Here is a 7,311-nt window from a genome sequence, read left to right on the forward strand (position 1 = left end):
TCAGTGCAGGGTAGGAGCAGCAAACTGAGGTGTAGCTGGCTTGAGTAAAGCAAATGGCCCAGCCAAGTGCCACTGAATCACAACAGGATGCTGTAAATATGACACAACAGTTAATTAAACACTTGCCACGTAGGCAGCTTCCCAACAGCTTTAACAAACCCGAGCTTAAAGCTTTGCGTGGGTTTAGGCTGTAGTTGGGATCTGTCTGCACCGGCTGACAGCAGAGGAACAGAGGGGTTTGGAATGCCACAGATGGAAGGGAAATTCCCTTTCCTGGACCACCAGGTAGGTTATGGATGTCCCAGAGCTTCACTGGGAGCTGCTGAAGCCAATGGTGGTAGCACCTTCATCTGAAGGTTCACATTGGCAGTGTCCCTGGGATGGGTTTCCAGCTTTAACCTCAGGCTGGAGGCAGCAGAGTGATCAGAAGGGGCTGGGCAAGGACGTCTCATTGAGCTGCATCTGAGGATGCTGTGGGAATGAGCCTCGAAGCACAAGGAGAGTGCACCTCATGTGTGAGACTGTGTTACTGGACATTGAGCTTGTTGATGGGATGACACATCTGGTTTACCCCTGACTGCCTACGGCTGTCATCTGTATGTGGCTGTATGTGCAAGTCAAACCCACTGTGGTGGCTGCATCCCAGTCCTGTGTGCTGTGAATGGCAGCATCTCCAACCCCAGACACTCCTGTTTGACCTGTGGGTTCTTCAGCTCTTCAGTAGATGGGAACCCCTGCAGCTTTCCTTGCAGGCTTTCAAGGAAGCAGCTGCATCCCCATGTCATGGTCTCTGGCCTGAGGAGCTTCTCTGGCAGTGCTAGAGCCACATCAGGTGTTGTGAGATCTGGGTTGTTAAAACCAGCCTTCCAAAGGTGTCCTCAAAGAGGGGAGAGCTCTAATTTCAATGCACCTGATCAACACCTTCACTTCCCAGGCTGATCTGCACCTTGGAGCCAATATGAATCAATGTCTAATTCATCATGGGACAGGGTCAAGGGAGAGGTTCATAAGTCTTAAGCAGGTTCATCTCAGCACTGCAGTGCATGGGCTCATTCCCCTTGCACCAAGGAGGCTTCAATGGAGGAAGGGTTTTGCAGGGGGAAGGGGTTAAATCCTTACAGGACACTGATGAAAGCAGTGTTGGGTGGGAGCACTGGGATGCTGGAGCTGTTTCCCAGTGGTCCTTGACTGGTCCCCACTGCATCCCGGTCGGTGCAGCAATGCAGACAGTGCTGCTTCCCTTCCTGTCCCTTCCTTCCCACCAACCCCAGCTTTTCCCCCCTAACTCTCATCAAGGAACCTACTTCCAGTGCTACAAGAGCCTCTGGAGAGCAGCAGAGCTCACAGGGAGAACAGGGGCCATGTGCCTCTGGGTATGACCTTACCAGCATCTGCTGTGGGTCTGTGATAGAAACTGGCCTGGGCTGATAAGGCTGGTGGTGGGGCAGGGTGAGATGTGCTGCTCCATTCCTGGTTTTCCAGATGCTTGCCCTGTTTGCAGGCTGGGTACTCAGCACAGAGAGGGAGGGAACAGCTGTGAAGGTAAATGTAGGGTTTGTTTTAGCAGAGTGTATGGAATGGGGGATTTTGGGTGAAGCAGGAGCATGAAGCATCTCATGACTTATTGGGGATCCATAAATCACAGAACCCAGCCTGGTTTGGGTTGGAAAGGACCTTAAAGCTCCTCCAACCCCAACCCCTTCCACTGGAGCAGCTGCTCCAAGCCCCTGTGTCCAACCTGGCCTTGAGCACTGCCAGGGATGGGGCAGCCACAGCTTCTCTGGGCACCCTGTGCCAGCGCCTCAGCACCCTCCCAGGGAACAGCTTCTGCCTCAGAGCTCAGCTCAGTCTCCCCTCTCTTGGGCAGGTTCAAGCCATTCCCCTTGGCCTGTCCCTACATCCCTTGTCCCAAGCCCCTCTCCAGCTTTCCTGCAGCCCTTTTAGGCACTGGAGCTGCCTGTCCAGGGATAACCCTGCCCCTGCCCCAGTGGCAGCCACCAGCTGGGTCTGGAGGTGCTCCCACCACCAGTTCCTGTGTTTAAAGCCTCCATCCTGCAGCCTCTGGGTGGGTTTCCCAGGTTTAGGAGTTCATTGAGCTCTTGGGAGCAGCTCCGTGCTTGGTTCCCATATGGAAGCTCTTGGAGCACCCAGCTCTTAACTGGGTGTGATCAGAGGTGCTCTGTGCCTTGGTCCCTCTGCTTGAGCACCTGATGGAGGAGCATCCCAAGTGTGATGAACATGAGCAGCTTCAGTGTGTGCTTACAGCCCAGAAACCAACTGTATCGTGGGCTGCATCAAGAGGAGTGTGACCAGCAGGTGAAGGAGCTGATCCTGCCCCTCTGCTCTGCTCTGGTGAGACCTCACCTGGAGCATTGTGTGCAGTTCTGGTGTCCTCAGCATAAAAAGGACATGGAACTGTTGGAACAAGTCCAGAGGAGGCCACGAGGATGCTCAGGGGCTGGAGCAGCTCCTGTATGGAGACAGGCTGAGAAAGTTGGGGCTGTTCAGCCTGGAGAAGAGAAGCTGCATGGAGACCTCAGAGCAGCTTCCAGTATCTGAAGGGGGCTATAGGGATGCTGGGGAGGGACTGTTCATTAGGGACTGCAGTGACAGGACAAGGGGTAACGGGTTCAAACTTAAACAGCAGAGGTTTAGATTGGATATAAGGAAGAAATTCTTTGCTGTGAGGGTGCTGAGGCACTGGAATGGGTTGCCCAGGGAGGTTGTGAATGCTCCATCCCTGGCAGTGTTCAAGGCCAGGTTGGATGAAGCCTTGGGTGATATGGTTTAGTGTGAGGTGTCCCTGCCCATGGCAAGGGTTGGAACTGGATGATCTTGAGGTGCTTTCCAACCCAAACTGTTCTATGATTCTATGTGCTGATGGTAGCAGAGCTCTGGCTCCATTTGTTCTCTTGTAGGTGACTGCTGCAGCTGAAGGTGTTCTGCTGAGGAGCAGGGGATGTGCTGACCTCAGCTGCCTGCAGAGGGGTAAGGGGGAGACCACAGCAGCAACTGGGTTCTTGACCTGCTCTGAGCACTGGAAGGTCTGGGCTGTGCTCTCCTGCCCAGTGCTTGTGCCTTGGATGCTGCAGCTCTGCTGTCATCAAGCTGGGATAAGCACAGGATGCTTATTCCCTGTCTTCAGTGGATGCCCCTTTCTCTGTGTGTCCCTCTGGAGCTGCTCCCAGGAATAGGCAGCCTATGGAAAAGGCACTGGCAGAACAGGTACTGGAACCTGTTTGATGCAGACACTCCTGTCAAGGTGTAGCAGGGAAGCTGTAACATCACCACTGTCCTGCCCTGTGCTTGCTGGGGCAGCTCTCCCAACCCATGTCCAACACTGGAGTTCAAACAGAGGCTGGTGTGGGGGTGATGCCCCAGCATGGATGTGAGGTTTGCTTTATGAACACACCAAGGACATTGGGGTTAATGTATGTGTGCAAGGTACAAACTGCTGTGGATGGGTTTGGGTGCAGCGGGGCTGGCTCTGCCCCATACTGAGCACTATGGCCACAGTGTGGGGCTGAGCTGTGGTTAAAGCCAATCTCCTCTAGCCTGGCAAGGTCAAACCATGCTGGGATGCTCAGGATGCAGGAGAGGACCCCGGTAGGGATGTGGTGGTCCCCAGTTCACAGCAGGGACCTGTGCATGGTCTTCCCCTCCCCAGACTGTCTCCCAATCCCTCAGGTGCCTGCTGGGGGTGCCCAATGGGATCCCAGTCTGTTGGGGTGCTGTAGGGTGACCTGTTTGCTTGCAGAGCCCTCTGGATGCCCCTGTGCCCTTGGCTCCATCCCATGCCTGCCCTGGCGAAGGCAGGAACCCTCACCACACTGCAGTGGCAGCAGGGACTGGGTGTGCATGTGCATGGCAGAGGATGCGGTTTCTTACCCATGGGGCTGCTCTGTGAGGCTTTGAGAACCCATGGGGAGGAGGATGTTCCCCTCCTGCATCTGCTTTGCTGAGTAATTCCGGTACCGGGTGACACATAACACAAGTGCCTTGAGTCCCATTTTCACCATGCAGAGATGTGCTGAGGCTGAGCCCCATGAGCATCCTGCAGCTCATTGCTGCATCCCTGTTCTAGAGCATCCCTCCTGCTCCTGCACAGAGCAATGCAGCATTCAAACCCTCTGCTTGCTCAGGCTCTCGCTTGCCTTACACCCAAGGCAGAGGAAATGAATCAGATGAACCATTCCCCCCTTCTCCTGGCAGAGCTCCCTATGGTCCAACACTGGTGATGGAGCAGAGCCCTGCTGCTGTCACCTCCGTGTCTCCCACATGTGGCTGAGCCGGTTCCTTTGCCAGGGCGAGCGCTAGTGCATCCCTATTGCAGAGATTGCTCCTGCAAGGGATGCAGCAGTGAGGGCAGGATCCCTGCATCCCTGCATCCCTGCATCCCTACATCCCTACATCCCTGCATCCCTGCATCCCTACATCCCTGCATCCCTGCATCCCTACATCCTGCATCCCTGCATCCCTACATCCCTGCATCCCTGCATCCCTGCATCCCTGCATCCCTGCATCCCTACATCCCTGCATCCCTCCATCCCTGCATCCCTGCATCCCTGCATCCCTCCATCCCTGCATCCCTGCATCCCTACATCCCTGCATCCCTGCATCCCTACATCCCTGTATCCCTGCATCCCTCCATCCCTGCATCCCTCCATCCCTGCATCCCTCCATCCCTCCATCCCTGCATCCCTACATCCCTGCATCCCTGCATCCCTGCATCCCTACATCCCTGCATCCCTGCATCCCTACATCCCCGCATCCCCGCATCCCCGCATCCCTACACCCCTGCATCCCTGCATCCCTGCATCCCTACACCCCTGCATCCCTGCATCCCCGCATCCCTGCATCCCTACATCCCTGCATCCCTACATACCTGCATCCCTACATCCCTGCATCCCTGCATCCCTACGTCCCTGCATCCCTGTATCCCTACATTCCTACATCCCTACATCCCTGCATCCCTACATCCCTGCATCCCTGCATCCCTGTATCCCTGCATCCCTACATCCCTGCATCCCTACATCCCTGCATCCCTACATCCCTGCATCCCTGCATCCCTAAATCCCTACATCCCTACATCCCTACATCCCTGTATCCCTGCATCCCTACATCCCTGCATCCCAGCATCCCTGCATCCCTGCATCACTACATCCCTGCATCTCTGCATCCCGATTGCTGCCGAGGACGGAGCGCATCCTCCCCTTGCAGCACGGCCCCGGCCCGGCCATTGGGAAGGGATTTGTATTCACTGTATAAAAGAATCCACAACTGTGAAGGGGAGACAAAAACATTCTTGAGCCGAGGGGACAATATGGAGCTAGGGGGGAGCAGGGATCACACCCGCACTGCCTGCACCTGCTGCTCACTGAAAGGCTGATGCTGAGCAACCAGCAGCTGATGCTGAGGCCCCGTTGTCAGCTTCAATGGGGGAATAAAGCCCGAAGGGGATGGCAGGCGGCCCAGTGCAGGGGCAGCGGAGCTGGGGATGTGGCACATGGAGCACCCGGAGCAGTGGGTCCAGTGCAGGGAGCATCGGTTGGAAGGGATACAGGAGGAATGGGAGCCCCTGGGCAGCTCAGGCCTCTCTGAGTCAATGCTGCTCCTTTGGGGCAGGGCTGGTGCAGGACACGCTAACCCTAACCCTAACCCTTCTCCACCAGCATCACCCGGTGAGGATCCCACTGCTCCCAATCACCCTCTTTGTTAGGGATGGATGTGCCCTGCAATGAGGACCATTGGGGGTAGTTTACCCTCAGTGTCATCACCAGAGGTGCCCTGGGGCAAGCCTGGATCTCTGTGAGCTCTATTATGAGCACTGAGACACCCCAGTCAGCACAGACCCCATTGGAGCATCGCTGGTGTCCAAGCTTGAAGCAGGGCAGAGAGGGAAGATGGGGTTTAAGCACATCCTGTGTGGGGACATCCAGTGTTGGAGCTGGGGCAATTCCAGCCCTCAGGAGCGCCGGCTGCAGCTGCTGAAGGAATGAACATCACTGCCATGCTCTGGGTGTCTGCAGGGACAAGGGGGTTGTGCTGGGTCGAGGTCTCCCCATGAGCCAACCACCCAGGACCAGCATTAGGACACACACAACCCATGCACTCCCCATCCCTCCCTGCTGAACATGGGGTTCTCTGGAGCAAGAGCAATCCCATCATTGGCCTGGAGGACAGGAAAGAGCAGCAGCAGCCTCCTGGTGAGTCCAGCCCCATGGTTGCTGTCAGCCCAGTGGGGTCCCTGGTATGGCTTTAGCCATCCAGAGCCCACAGCAGCATGAGGAGAGGATGCTGTGCTATGGGACTGGTCTGCATCTGAGCTGATGGGACCAGCATGAGGAGAGGATGCTGTGCTATGGGGCTGGCCTGCATCTGAGCTGATGGGACCTGCTTGGAAAGCCTGGGGCGAGTTCCTTGATAGGAAATGCAGCCCCTGGGGTAGGATCCAGAGCCAGGGCATGGGGCAGTGTGATGGGATCCAGAGCCAGGACATGGGGCAGTGTGATGGGATCCAGAGCCAGGGCATGGGGCAGTGTGATGGGATCCAGAGCCTGGGCATGGGGCAGTGTGATGGGATCCAGAGCCAGGACATGGGGCAGTGTGATGGGATCCAGAGCCAGGGCATGGGGCAGTGTGATGGGATCCAGAGCCTGGGCATGGGGCAGTGTGATGGGATCCATCAGCCCTGCCCTGTAGGACAGCTCTGGGGGCTGCTGGCAACAAGCAGAGAGTAGAGAAGCCTGGAGGCTGCTCTGCTCTATGTGACTGCCCACAGCAGGCATCTGCATAAGGATGTGCTGAGATTCCCCATCAGCTTTGGATGGTCCTAGTGATGCTCAGATAGACCCCACAACTGGTTAAAGGTGTAAAGCAGGTAGGTTTCATTCAGCACTGAGGTGCATGGGGATCGCTCCTCCAAAGCCTGCACACCTCAGGGCTGTTCTCCCTTTACATTCATTCTCTTAAGGTATACATAGACATGAGGTTGCTCAATCCGCCTGTACATATTTAGTATCTATCCCTGCTTCGTATTACAATGAGCCGGAAGGTCCTTTGCACATGCGCAGTGCCCTTCTGGTCATGGGCAGGGGTCTCAGGATGAAGTAAATGAGTCTTCCTCTTCTTAAACTTGACACCTTTTAACCTTCAGACCTGGCCTTAGGGTCTGGTCCGTGCCCAGTCTGCTTCTCCCTGGCTTATCAGTAGGACCAAACATCTGCTTTTGTCCCTTGTCAGTAGAACTGCATCTGCTTCTCCCCCTCCAGCAGTGATCAATGCCTGGGCAAGATGGCAATGGGGGTACTT

Source organism: Melopsittacus undulatus, chromosome 4 (genome assembly GCF_012275295.1).
Source record: "Melopsittacus undulatus isolate bMelUnd1 chromosome 4, bMelUnd1.mat.Z, whole genome shotgun sequence".
Taxonomy (NCBI): Eukaryota; Metazoa; Chordata; class Aves; order Psittaciformes; family Psittaculidae; genus Melopsittacus; species Melopsittacus undulatus.